This window comes from Lissotriton helveticus, chromosome 2_1 (genome assembly GCF_964261635.1).
Source record: "Lissotriton helveticus chromosome 2_1, aLisHel1.1, whole genome shotgun sequence".
Classification (NCBI taxonomy): domain Eukaryota; kingdom Metazoa; phylum Chordata; class Amphibia; order Caudata; family Salamandridae; genus Lissotriton; species Lissotriton helveticus.
In genome coordinates this window covers 474,775,138-474,787,848 of record NC_136059.1, presented here as the reverse complement: position 1 = coordinate 474,787,848, position 12,711 = coordinate 474,775,138, and positions in this window count along the sequence as shown.

Here is a 12,711-nt window from a genome sequence, read left to right as displayed (position 1 = left end):
CATCGATGGTAAGAATGGTAAGAATGTTTAGATTATCCATCCATGATTGAACAGGAGAAGGAGAGTTTGAGGTAGACAGAAGAATGAATTCAGTTTTAAGGGATTCAGAATTAGATGATGAGATGACATTCAATCTTGCCGCCACTGTGAAACAGAGAGCAGCTTTTAAGCAACTGCTCTGTATTGAACTTGAGTGCACGCCCCTAGGGCAGCGATAGTTCCAGCTGCCCTAAAGGCAGTACATTCATCACAATAGGATGCATTTTCCATGTTTGCGGCCAGCGCACCTGTTTTAAGGTGCGATGTGGTGCAAACAGCGAACATGTACTTTTTAAGTAATGAGGGGCCTGGTTGTATAAAAAGGCTAATAACATTTTTCACACACTTTACAATGTATTTCAGAAAGTCTTAGACAGTAAAACATGTTTCAGCAAGAATGTAAGTATTTTGTTTTGGAAAAAAACACATTTCAGTATGATAATGCATATTCTGTGTCTTAGTGTTCCCTTTATTAAGGGTGCCTTTTTTTCAGTTTGAAATGAGTATAGAATGTATTTGTCAAAAGGATGTTCTTAAAAAATATATAAACATATCTGTTGTGTAATATTATACTGTGCTTTTTTTCACATTGTCTGCTTTTTATAAAGTCTCGAAATAAACGAATGTTTATGGTGCTTGCAAGAACAGCATAAGATGTGTAGGCGGAATGTTGACTCAATGTAAAATTATCACTCATAACACAAATGGTCCTGCAGTATGTTAGCTTTCAGTATCCTTTATCTTATGTAAATCGAGGTAATGAAAGCAACCGGAGAATTCACTGGAAGTAATGAACATGGTCAATTAAATAGCAAATGGTCTTGGAAAGTTATATTTTACCATTTACTATACAGATTTGAATGCAAATATGACTTGCAGTATACTATGACATTTAACAATGTACTTGATGCTAAAGACAGACAAGCAACACACAGCATTAAAATCTTGTTTTATGTGCCACAATCGAGTCAGCCCAATTCGCAGATATATCACACTTCTGTCTTTCTACAAAATGTTCTGGCCTAGTGCACAAATTATTTTTTGTGCATTGTGGTGTCGTATTCCAAACTTAAGTGTGACTTAATCATGAATTTTTGGGAGTAAGACCAGTGTTTATAATTTCGAGGGCCGTCGTCAGAAGCCTACTTACTGCAACTTGCACCACCTACCAGTGACAATACCAACACAATTACTAACCATCACACTCCTGCAAGTGTGACCATGCACAGCTATAAGAATAGAATGGTAGGTATTAGTCATTTTTAATGTACATTGAATTAATAAACTACTGTTGTGGTGCTCATCTGGAATTAGACAAACAGCGCCACCCTGTGACAGTCTGTCTTAAGTGCCGGTATTGACAATTAAGTGCCTATGCCGACAACCTAAAACCACCTGCTCAATTAAACACAGAGTAAGACATTCTTTTTACTCAGTGAAAAAATCATGTAAGTCAGGTCTAGGAGTAATTATGTCTTACTGTGGAGAATTAAAAAGTAAAACTAGCCTATGGCTACACACAAAGTAACATCTTCCACTACTCCACATCAATTGTTGTGGTCTTTTCTATTCATTCTTACTCTGGAAAGAGATTTTCTCCTCCCCTTGAGATGTCAGTCTATGATAATTTCCATCAGGGACTAGGATGTGATAAAAAGTTTATAGATAATCACAAACAAACATGTCTTGTAACAGTCACCATTATGTCCCTGGGAAATAAAGTGATTTAAGCATCCAAAACAAGGAGCGGCCCGTGCAGATAAGAGTGGTGGGTTAGCGGGGTGGGGAACTCGACAGACAACGACAAGGAAAAATTAAATAAATAATTAATTTTCCCTCGTCGTCATCTGTCGAGAGCCACCCACCCCGCCACACCGCCCCAATGAAGTTTCCCTTGTCGTCGTCTGTCGAGTCCCCCCCCACACACACACATCGCCCTACTGCCCACTGCTCTTATCTGCATGGGTCCAAAACAGAACATGTGAGTAAATCTTTACATAAGTGTAAAGCAGTTTTTGTGTATTGCAAACATGGTTTTGCCATTAGCTTAACGAGGGGATATTTGCATGTATAAATTAAACTTCCCCACACAAATAACTTAGTGAATTAACGTTACCTTCTCTATCATCAATTTTCAGACGATAAGGTGATTTGAAGCATCCTGCAAAAGCTAGAACATCTGATCAAAAAATCTGCTTTAAGTTATGAGTTGTACTCTAATAAAAGCATTGTCCAAAAATATAGTGGTGTCGCCAGGGTTTCATGGGCCTGAATGCAAGCAAGGAAAATGGTGCTCTTTATCCTCTGAAAAAGACAATCATAATTACAGTTCTGTAGCCCATTGTGTCCCAGTGTCACTGCACCTGCTGCACTAATGTTAGCTTTCAAATCCCCTTCCTTTGATGATTGTCAGGATGCTATTCCCTTCTGCATGGAAACCGAAGGGAGCGATGTCCCTCACCCTCTCCACCAGACACCACCCTCTCCAACAGGGAATTAGAGAGAGAACTGAGACACCTCCACCAAAAACCAACCCCTTCAACATGGAATTAGAGAGAGAACTGAGACAAGGACTCTAGCACTCTCACGTATTACTCCTGTTGATCAAAGATGCTTTTAGGATGTAGAGCATAACTAGGAGAAAACTAGTAGGTTCTACGCTTAATGCCTATGATGGCGGCTGGATATACCTCAACAATATTTCTGTTACAGCCGCAGCACATTTGGGACCCCGTCTACATGTCTGTGTTGCCTACAGAAGCGGCTGATATGGGATGCAAGTTCTGGCCAAAGCACTGTGGGATGCAGAGGCTCTTACGGAGGTCACTGGTCGCACGAAGGTGTGCACCATAGAAAGCTCAATGTTGGGCCTGATTAAACGTCCTAAAGCTTCCAAAGCCAAAAATAGATTTATTGACGTATCATTATTAATTACACGCCGGCTTATCGCCACGTATTGCAAAGCACAAACATTGCCCGGAGAGGCACACTGGTGCAAAGTGTTGCTTAAATGAGGATAGGTGGAAGCAGTAGAGCTTAGGAGGGAGGAACCCCGAGGTCTGCAGAAATTAACAATAGCTGCAGAGTGGGATGCTCTATTAACTAGTCTGCAAGCCTATAGGAAGACCACCTAAACTACAGTGTCTACTACTTCATCAGTTGTGGTATAACATCCCTACCCATGTATGTCTCCTCCCTATTGTTTCTCTCAAAGTTTATCTTGATGCTGCAGTACTTGCCTACATGTTCTCAGGTGTTGAATGATTATCTCAAGACTGGTAGACAGTATAAAAGCCTTTATAGACAAATGGACATTATGAGTGAACTCTGCTGATTATGTGAACGCTGTGAGAGAGAAGAAGGGGGCGCGCATAGCCAGCAAACTGGAATGTCCTGCCTTTTAGTAGTGTCACCGCAGGTTCTTTTGAGTTTGACGAGTTGTATAAGTTGCTGATGAACCACGACTTTCTTCATTTTTTTATGCAATGATACATCGATCCTGTTTCTGATGTAGATATGTGTATGTTGTCATGAGATTACAGCTCTGTGTCACAGTGTATGAAGCTATTATGAAAAAGAAATAAGATGGGTAAAAATAAACAATATTTCTGCTTACCAAGTGTCTGTAGTTTGATGTAGAACTTGTGATTTCTCAAAACTAAATACACAAAGAATGATTACCTCAAAAATGATCTCACTAAAACCTCTCCCCATGACTTGAATAACTATCTCAAGCATTGACTCTTCAGTCTTTGAGGCACATGAGTTATAGCTTCAAACTGACTCAAGAACTGCTAGATAACCAACAATGTTAATATTCTGTCGTTTCCTAGCGTTGGCAATTCGTACTAGAATACCTCAATCATCCCTAACGCGAACAAGTTAAAACAGTCTAAGAAAGCTTCCTGTTCTGACACAGGATAACCATTGATAGTATGTAGCAACCTCCAGTTTAGAATAGTTTATATAAATGTCAAGAAAATCGTTCAAAGTTTGTTTCCATTAACAATATGACCTTCAGAATACTCCTCTCTTATCCCATTGTCCTTCAGTACGAATCCATTAAAAAGTAATAGGTCTTGGTAAGGACTTCAGAGAGCCCTGTAGCATGGTCCTTGCATAGCAATTTTGCATCACAAGTGTAGAGCACAGAGATTGCAGGCCATGAGGAAAGGTAAGCACAAGAAGGCTGCAGTTCCTCTAGTACATGTGAGAGTTCATGGCATGCTGGAAACTGCAAGTCATTGTCAGAACTATGTCCTGCAGAGCCCTTTCCAAGTATGTGCAACCTTAGTCCAGACAACACCAACACTCTGTGACACCTGCCAATCTCTTGATCCATAAAGAAACTCAGTGCGAACAGGGGAGATAGGAAAAAAGGCTACAATTCCTTAGGTTCAACACCGTAATAGCTAATTCAGTTTAACAGCAACAACGCCACAAATCTCCCTCATTGGCCAGTTCAATAACTTGTTGTGCGACACTCTCGGGTATAACAATTCTCGACCCTCATACAATGATACCTTCTGGGGTGACTGAATGTTCTTTCTGCACATTTTGAATTTCTGGTATTCAAGGTCATCATAAAGAGGTTAAGTATGTTTTTGCCTCAACTGATATGTAATAATGTCTTTGAGTATTAGCAAACATCTGTCAGTGCTCATGGTAGCAATGATTTGTTCCACCGATATGACTGCAAGGGTACTGGATTTCATGATGAAGTTAAGATAAGCATCAGCTTCTTTGAAAGTAATGCCATGACATTGTATTGGTACACATGAGAAGTATTTGAAAATAAAACAAAGTCCCTCCACTATACACACATTGTCACTATTTGCATAAACAGCCTATGGATACTAATGCAATACAAATCAGAATGTACGTCAGTGGAACCAACAGTAATTAAACAATTCAAAAAGTTACTTAAAAACATCAATTTACTATATAAAAGAGAGGTATAAGCCTCCACAAATTAAAAACAATGTTACAATTCATATAAAAAACCAAACAGTCCACGCAGCGTTTCGGTGATAGAATCGGTGTAACTCCTTCTTCAGGACGGTTTTCTACATATAAAGATCAAATAACAGGTCTCCATAATTCAGAAAACACCCCTATTAACACAATTTCCTAAATATCAGATTAGCAACACATGAAACAAACATAAAACCACATGCCTATAGTCTTTCTATGGAGACTAACAATCAATTTTGATAGTTAAAAAACCAAACAATTCAGCTCTGTGATATGCACTGTTGCCAGTTTCCGTTATAGCTGGATAAAAGCCCTATAGAAAGATATAAACCCACCTTTTATATCATAAGTCCCATAATTACATTTTGTTGGTTAGATATAGAACAACTTCCATATCTAATATCACATACCTTATTGGGTTCAATATCAAAAGCATATAGGGAGCTGTGCGTTGGATGGCACCGTGTTAAAGTAACTCCAATGTGATACCCAAAGGCTAGATAAAATACAGAAACATGGCTAATTTTAGTCGTCACATATCCCTCCTTCAATTTACCAAAGAATCAACGGTCAGATGTGTGAAAATCAGAAAAAAACATTGTTTACTCCTACCTTATTGGGGCAAGACAACCATTCCTAGTATTTTGCTTCCAATAATTAAAAATCTTCCAATATTTTCTTTTAAGACCTTCCTTTGTCTTGACCGCTTTTTGTCCCTCATTAAGGGTCTGTAAAGACAGTTATAACCACTTTGATGTTACCTTCTTACTGTTATTGTTGACGTCTATTTTTAAAGCCCACCTACTCCTTCCAAACCTTTTGTTATGTGCTTTCAGTTATTAAAGGGCCCGTTGGTATCCCTTATTCACTCTATCTACCTATGTTTTGTCATTAGTTTTCCATACTATCCAACTCTATTTTGTATCAAAATTACATAGGGATCTGTACACTTAAGCAGTATCATTTTATTGACAGGTAAGTTACTGTCATGTTTTTACATTGTCTTATAAAGTGATTTTACCCATATTTTAAGTGGTCTATTTCTTATATTATATTAGGAATTAGCCTTTACGGATATTATCCTATGTTATCCTCACGTCTGTACATACTTTTAAAAAATCGATTAGTCGACGAGGCTTCACACACTAAAAGGCCGGAGCGATTCCCCGTGTAAATTGACGTTGTCAAGTACTTCCCCCCTCGTTCCGAAGCATGTTAAATACACCTTATTACTCTCCCTTTACGAGTCCCATCTTTTCCCTCTTACGTTAAGTTCTAATTCGGATATAAAAAGAATAATAAAAAAAAGGGATTTAGAAAATAAAAATAAATTTAAAAAGGTTTACACAATAACCCGACGGAGGAAAGACGCATGGGGGGGATGCAAGATCATAACGTACCTTCCAACAGCTAAACGGCCTCCCATCCTCCAAGTCGTACAGCTTCCGGGTCGGGATATGTCACACTTCCCGAACCAGGTTTATTTATACTTGAATGTTTTGGGCGCCATACGTTAAACAGGTAACGTATTTTAACCGCGCTCATATCTTTGGTCGCAGTGTCATGTCATCTTGATTATGCTATGTATTTATCATATTATCCTGATTTTTTAGTTCGTAAATGCTATGCCATGAAAAAGTCTCATTTATTTGGCCTATGTGTATTGCGATCACGTGATTTAAAGTGTCCTCCATCGTTGAACAGGGCAGATACGTCCTACCTATTATTATCCCTCCACTGTGTTGCTCAATAATTGTAACTCACAAATTCATGTAGCTTTAATAATTTTTACTTTTACACAATATTATATATTATACAGAAATAATAATTACTACTATGTCGGTATGTCACCATTCGTTACCTTTTAATTTTAATGTCTGTTGCCGATTTATCCTTATCTTAATTACGGGCCCCCATTGTTTGGTGTACACAGTACTGGCATAAATTTCGCCCTCTGGCATAATCTTTTATCTGATGTATTTACCTTCTAGCTACATATCACTCCATAACCGGAGTGTCGGACATATTGGAATGGGACCATCTATCCTAATACTGATCTATTTGTCTGTAATTTTCCCACATAGATATGAAAACTTCCGCATTATGAGGCCAAAAAAAGGCAACCTTTTAGGTTCCAATTATCATTGGTTGTGTATCAGTGCAAGTATCAATAATGACCATATCCAATATTATTATACATGTCACCTACACTTTCTTCCAGATATATCAATCTTCTATATATTTCCCTGTTCCTGATTGTGTAACGTCATTTTTTGAGAATAGGGAGGAGGTGCGTCTGCTTTGTCTAACTTTAACTGCTCCCTGATCTACATTATTCAGCATAAGCATGTTTACTAAATGATAAATAATAAAACATTTAAAAAAATTGGCACTGGGAAGGTATTGCTCCTAGGTTTAGATCTTGTTAAATATCCTATTCAATCAGTCAACCTGGGACGCATCTAATACAAAGAGTCATAGCTCTGCATGTTCTATAGAGAATTGTTATGGTCATATCCATAAGTTCCCCAACCGAACTTAACGGGTCTTGATGAATATTATACCTTATTATGTATTATTTCAGTCGTTTAGAGGTTACTCTATTTCCCATACAATCTTGACTGGTCTTAATCAAAATTATCCCTTCTTGTTTCCCTAAGATGTATCAGTTATATCTGAAAGCTGCTATACTCCACTAAATCATGATCTGCTGCCAGCCTCTATTTTATGAATGAATGAATGAATACACACTTATATAGCGCATGGCTATCCATAGGGCATCCCAGCGCATCAAGGAATGATTTATGTTATTAAACTAATCTTTCCTAATCCTCTTTGCTGTTCAATCCTTTGCGGAATGTATTAAATTTAGACATGAAAAACTGTTCTCGTTTTTTTCTTTTGAGCGTATAATCGCCTCCTCTGAAGCCCATGGTGACAGTTTCTATTACACACCAGGTCAGATCCTCTACTGTGTGTTTTTCTTCTATCCAATGCTCCACTAGTGGTGCAGATCTTTTGGACAATCTAATAGATGATCTGTGTTCATTGGTTCACAATCTAACCTCTCTTGATGTCTCACCTATATAGCCTAGATTACAGGGACATTTAATGAGGTAGATTAAATTTTTGGTGCGACAATTAAATAAATCTTTAACTTTGTGGACCTGGCCATTAATAGTAATCTCTGGGCCTTTAATGATGTACTTACAAATACCGCAGCCGCTGCAGGTGAATGTACCCAAGAAAATCAATTCCTCCTGACAAATGATACCGTCATCTTTTGCTACTCTCAGACGGTATGAGATGACGGTATCATTTGTCAGGAGGAATTGATTTTCCTGAGTAATGAGAATCTGACAATACCTGCCCTGTATGGGCTACCAAAGATCCATATAAACATATTAGATCCCCCTATGAGACCAATCGTGTCAAGTATTAATTCACTTACCGAACCGTTGAGCAAATATGCTGATTTTTTTTACAACCTCTTGTCATCCAACAGAAGGCATATATTAAAGATACCACTGCTATGATATTATTAATTAATGATATTAATTGTAACATTGTTTTTAATCTGTAGTGGTTTATCCCTCTCTTTTATATTAAAAATCGATGTTTTTAAGTAACTTTTTGAATTGTTTAATTACTGTTGGTTCCACTGACGTACATTCTGATTTGTATTGCATTAGTATCCATAGGCTGTTTATGTCTTGTAAATTAGAAATATGCAAATAGTGACAATGTGTGTATAGTGGAGGGACTTTGTTTTATTTTCAAATATTTCACCCTGTCCCAATTGGATTTTGAGGGTATCTTCTTTTGTTTTTTGCTACGAACACATGAGTAGTCAGTAGGGTTTTGATTATTTCTTGGCCGGTCCACAATTATATCATCATACACCTGCAATCACAACCCCCACCTTTCAATGCGAGGGGGCATCTTTACTTTAGGATTGCCGAAAATTGGTGTGCAGTGCTTGGTGGTTGGTGATGACTGTGAAATGCTTTCCATACAGGAACTCATGTAAATGATCACAAGACCACACCTCAACAAGGCTTTCTGTTTCAGGTTGTGAATAGGCACGTTCTGTCGATGACAAACTTCAGCTAGCATAATCCACAATGTGTCTTGGGGCATTGGGATGTCTAGTGTGCTGGGCACGAATGGCACCCAACCCCACTGGGCTTCCATCAACAACATCCTCTGACTGTAATTTCTGATCAAAGTATTCCATTTCATCCTTGATTTTCTCAAACCTTTGAGCACATTCACTTGACCATTGAAATGGGACATTTCATTTGGTTAAGTCTCTCAATGGAGCACTTATAATGGCAAAGTCATGTATATACCTTGAGAAGTAACTGGCCATACCAAGGAAGGCTCACAGCATATGTACATCTTGTGGAGAAGTGGATTACAAATCTTTTACTTTGTTCGTATACAGTCATTCCCCCATCAGAAAATATATGACCAAATAACTTGAGTTTGCTTCTATGAAACTCACACTTTGCTGCATTTAAAGTGAGACCTGCATTGGCAAGTATACACCAACCTTGTGTAAGATCTTTCTCATGTTCCTTTCCTGTAACCACCAAAACTAATATGTCATCACTGTAATTGAAAGCATTTGTGACTGGCTGTATTATGCAACAAATGACATACTGAAAAAGTTCTGCAGCTGATGACACTCTGAAACTTAGCCTTAGAAAAGGTAGTAATGCATCTGCAATTATCTTCCAGTTCGAGCTGGTGAAATCCTTTGTTCAAATCAAGGTGGGAAGACTTTATCTCCATGCAACTGTGTAATCATGTCAGCAATATGCAGATCTGGATGTCATTCTCTTTCAATTGCCTTGATCACTTGGCACATATCAACACAAATGTGTATGGCTCCTCCACTATCCTTTATCGGCACTACTACTATGGGTGACACCCATTGCGTCGGGCCAGTAGATCGCTCAAAGATGTCATGCTTTATTAGTGTCTCAAGTTCTTTATCAAAAGCCTCTTGTAAATGAAATGCAATTCAACTATGTTGTTGAGCAACTGGACGGATGTCATCTTTTATGTGCAGTTGCACTTTCATGGTCGAAAAAATATTTTTTTTTAAAGAGGTTCAGAGGGAATATATTTAACGACCTGTCATCTCACTTCCCTACATCATAATCTCATCATACTGAACAGAAATGACCGGTCCTCTGTGTGTGTTGCTGTACTAGTAACTAAGAAAACAACAGGACTCATGCAAAAAGTGAATGAGTTACAAGTGGCTGAGATATTCCCATCAGCCCACCCTTCTGGCAGAATCTCATCATGTGGGATTTGTTAATCCATCCAAAAAGCCACCCAAACCATCAAATGACGGTGCGGATATGGATGTAAAACAAAAACTCTAGCCAGAATGTCACTCAAAGGGTGATGCTAAAGGTGTGTGGTGCAGTGCTCTAGTGAAGTGAAAATTAAAATTAACGACTTAGACGAAAAATATGTTTAATGAAAATTGTCTAAGTGTTATAGTTAAAACCACGCCAGGTAGTCTAAATATATAACTACACTATGGCGCTGTGCAGGACGGTCAACATGTTTCAGCCAAATGGAAAAACTATTCGGCTTTCGTCAGGACCTAGATGATAATAAGCTACTGCAACGTATGAAGAGAGTGAAAAGTGCAAAAATATATAAGCATAATAGTGTTTTACTATATATGAAATACTTATATCTACCAGGAACTTGGAGCCCCAATGTGCACTGGAAGAAGTAAATTTGACTTTATCCTGTTAAAGAAAACGTACAAAAACAGACACATATTTACATGTATATCCACATATTTACAAAGAGACTGTACAGACAACACACTAGCATAAGTATATTATACTCAGCTTGTTCATGAGCATACTAACTTTATCACAGAAAGAAGGACCTCTCTGTAATACTCACCCCGCATTGCGTGGGAGACGACCTCACCTCTCCCGGCAACCGTTCGGGAATATGAGGCCCCGCTCTAGTGTGTAAAAACAAACCATGAGGCATAATTTCCAATGTTATATATGCCCCAGCTGTTAGCTGTTACATCTAAACTCTAGCAATCAGAATGCGGACATTGGTTATCAACCACGGTCCCAATTACACAGATACTGGCAAAGGAACGAGGGAAGCACATGCTCCTAGCAGCTACCAAAATTATAGGCATAATCAATGAAAGTATAGGATTATTCACTAGACTCCCATACCTAAGACGGAATGACTTATTAATAAAGCATAGTTACTACAGGGTCCAAAAACTAGACCTTGCTTGTTGATTTACATTTCATTTCAGGAAGTGTCGGTAACCCCAAAGAAAAGGAAGGGAAGGACCTTACCTGTCCGTCGGTACCTCTCTCTGTCATCTGAGAGGAAGTGGAGGTACCGACTGGACAAGCCCTTTCCGTTTTATAGTGGGGCTAATTGGATGATTACTTCGAATTGCCCGCCAATCCAGAAACGTAATTGGAGATGACGAGATACGTATTTCGTTGCGCATGTGTATAGCCTACTGAATTAGTAACTTATCATTCAGACTTGCGCACGAGAATGATCTCTGTAAACACGAGATCTCCATAGAAAGTGGCCGCTGTCGTTTAGCGCATGCGCGTTAGTGTTTAGAACGTCTCACGTCAGGGAAACAGCGAGACGCTTGCCCAACGCGCAGCCGCAATAGCCGGACAAACTACCAATAGACTAAACACTCTCGGTTTCATTAGAACCAGCGATTGATATACTCTGTTCAAAAGTAACTGGTTGGTTCTTACAGTTTTGTGAACTAATATTGCATTGTAGAGTTAAACGAGAGAAATGGTGATGTGCGCATGCGTGTTAGTGAAATAGACGCCTCGCGTCATAGATTCAGCGAGGCGCTAGGCCTATTGCGCATGCTCAATGACCAAACACACGTTCCCAGTGCCTCCACTATGGAATCAATAAGAGTAGAACAAATATTTCAAGTATTTCAAAATGACTAGTGTTTCCATACAGATCAGCAAATCTATATTGCAGTTTACATTTAGATTAATACAGTGATGAAGGTCACAGTAATTAAGCAACTAGGCATACAGCGCGGATGTCACGAACAAGGATGCGCTAAACTCTCAGAGCCATCAAGGGTGATAGGATGATAATATGACTTTCAATCAATATTCTAGTGATAATGGTGTGTCTGTGATGTGACAAACGCCAGAGGTACTGTGTCACTTCCTATCCCCTCATAGCTATAGATAGAGTATGCTGTACTTAAGCAGGAGATGCGAATGTATTACAGAGTGTGTTACGGAATATAAAAGAGACATCCACGGAATGGAATCGTTCAATCCTCTGCTGTCACTGCGGAGCTTAAAAATCCATTTTTGCCCCTTTATGAATAGGAACTTGGAGTTGTCACTGATGTGTGGTGGGATGTAAGGGTGTTCCAAAATCACCCACTTAAACTCTTCTGCCTTATATTTCATTGACAGAAAATGGTTCGTCAGACAGGTAGACTGTTTGTGACACCGGATGGTGCTTTTGTGTTCGCTGATTCGAACCTTCATCTTGCGTGTGGTGTGGCCAATATACCTTAGTGAACAGGGGCAGGTAATCATGTATATAACACCCTCGATGTTACAATTAGTGTGTTTTCTGAGTAGCCATGGATTACCTGTACCTATGTCCACTTGGTCCGCT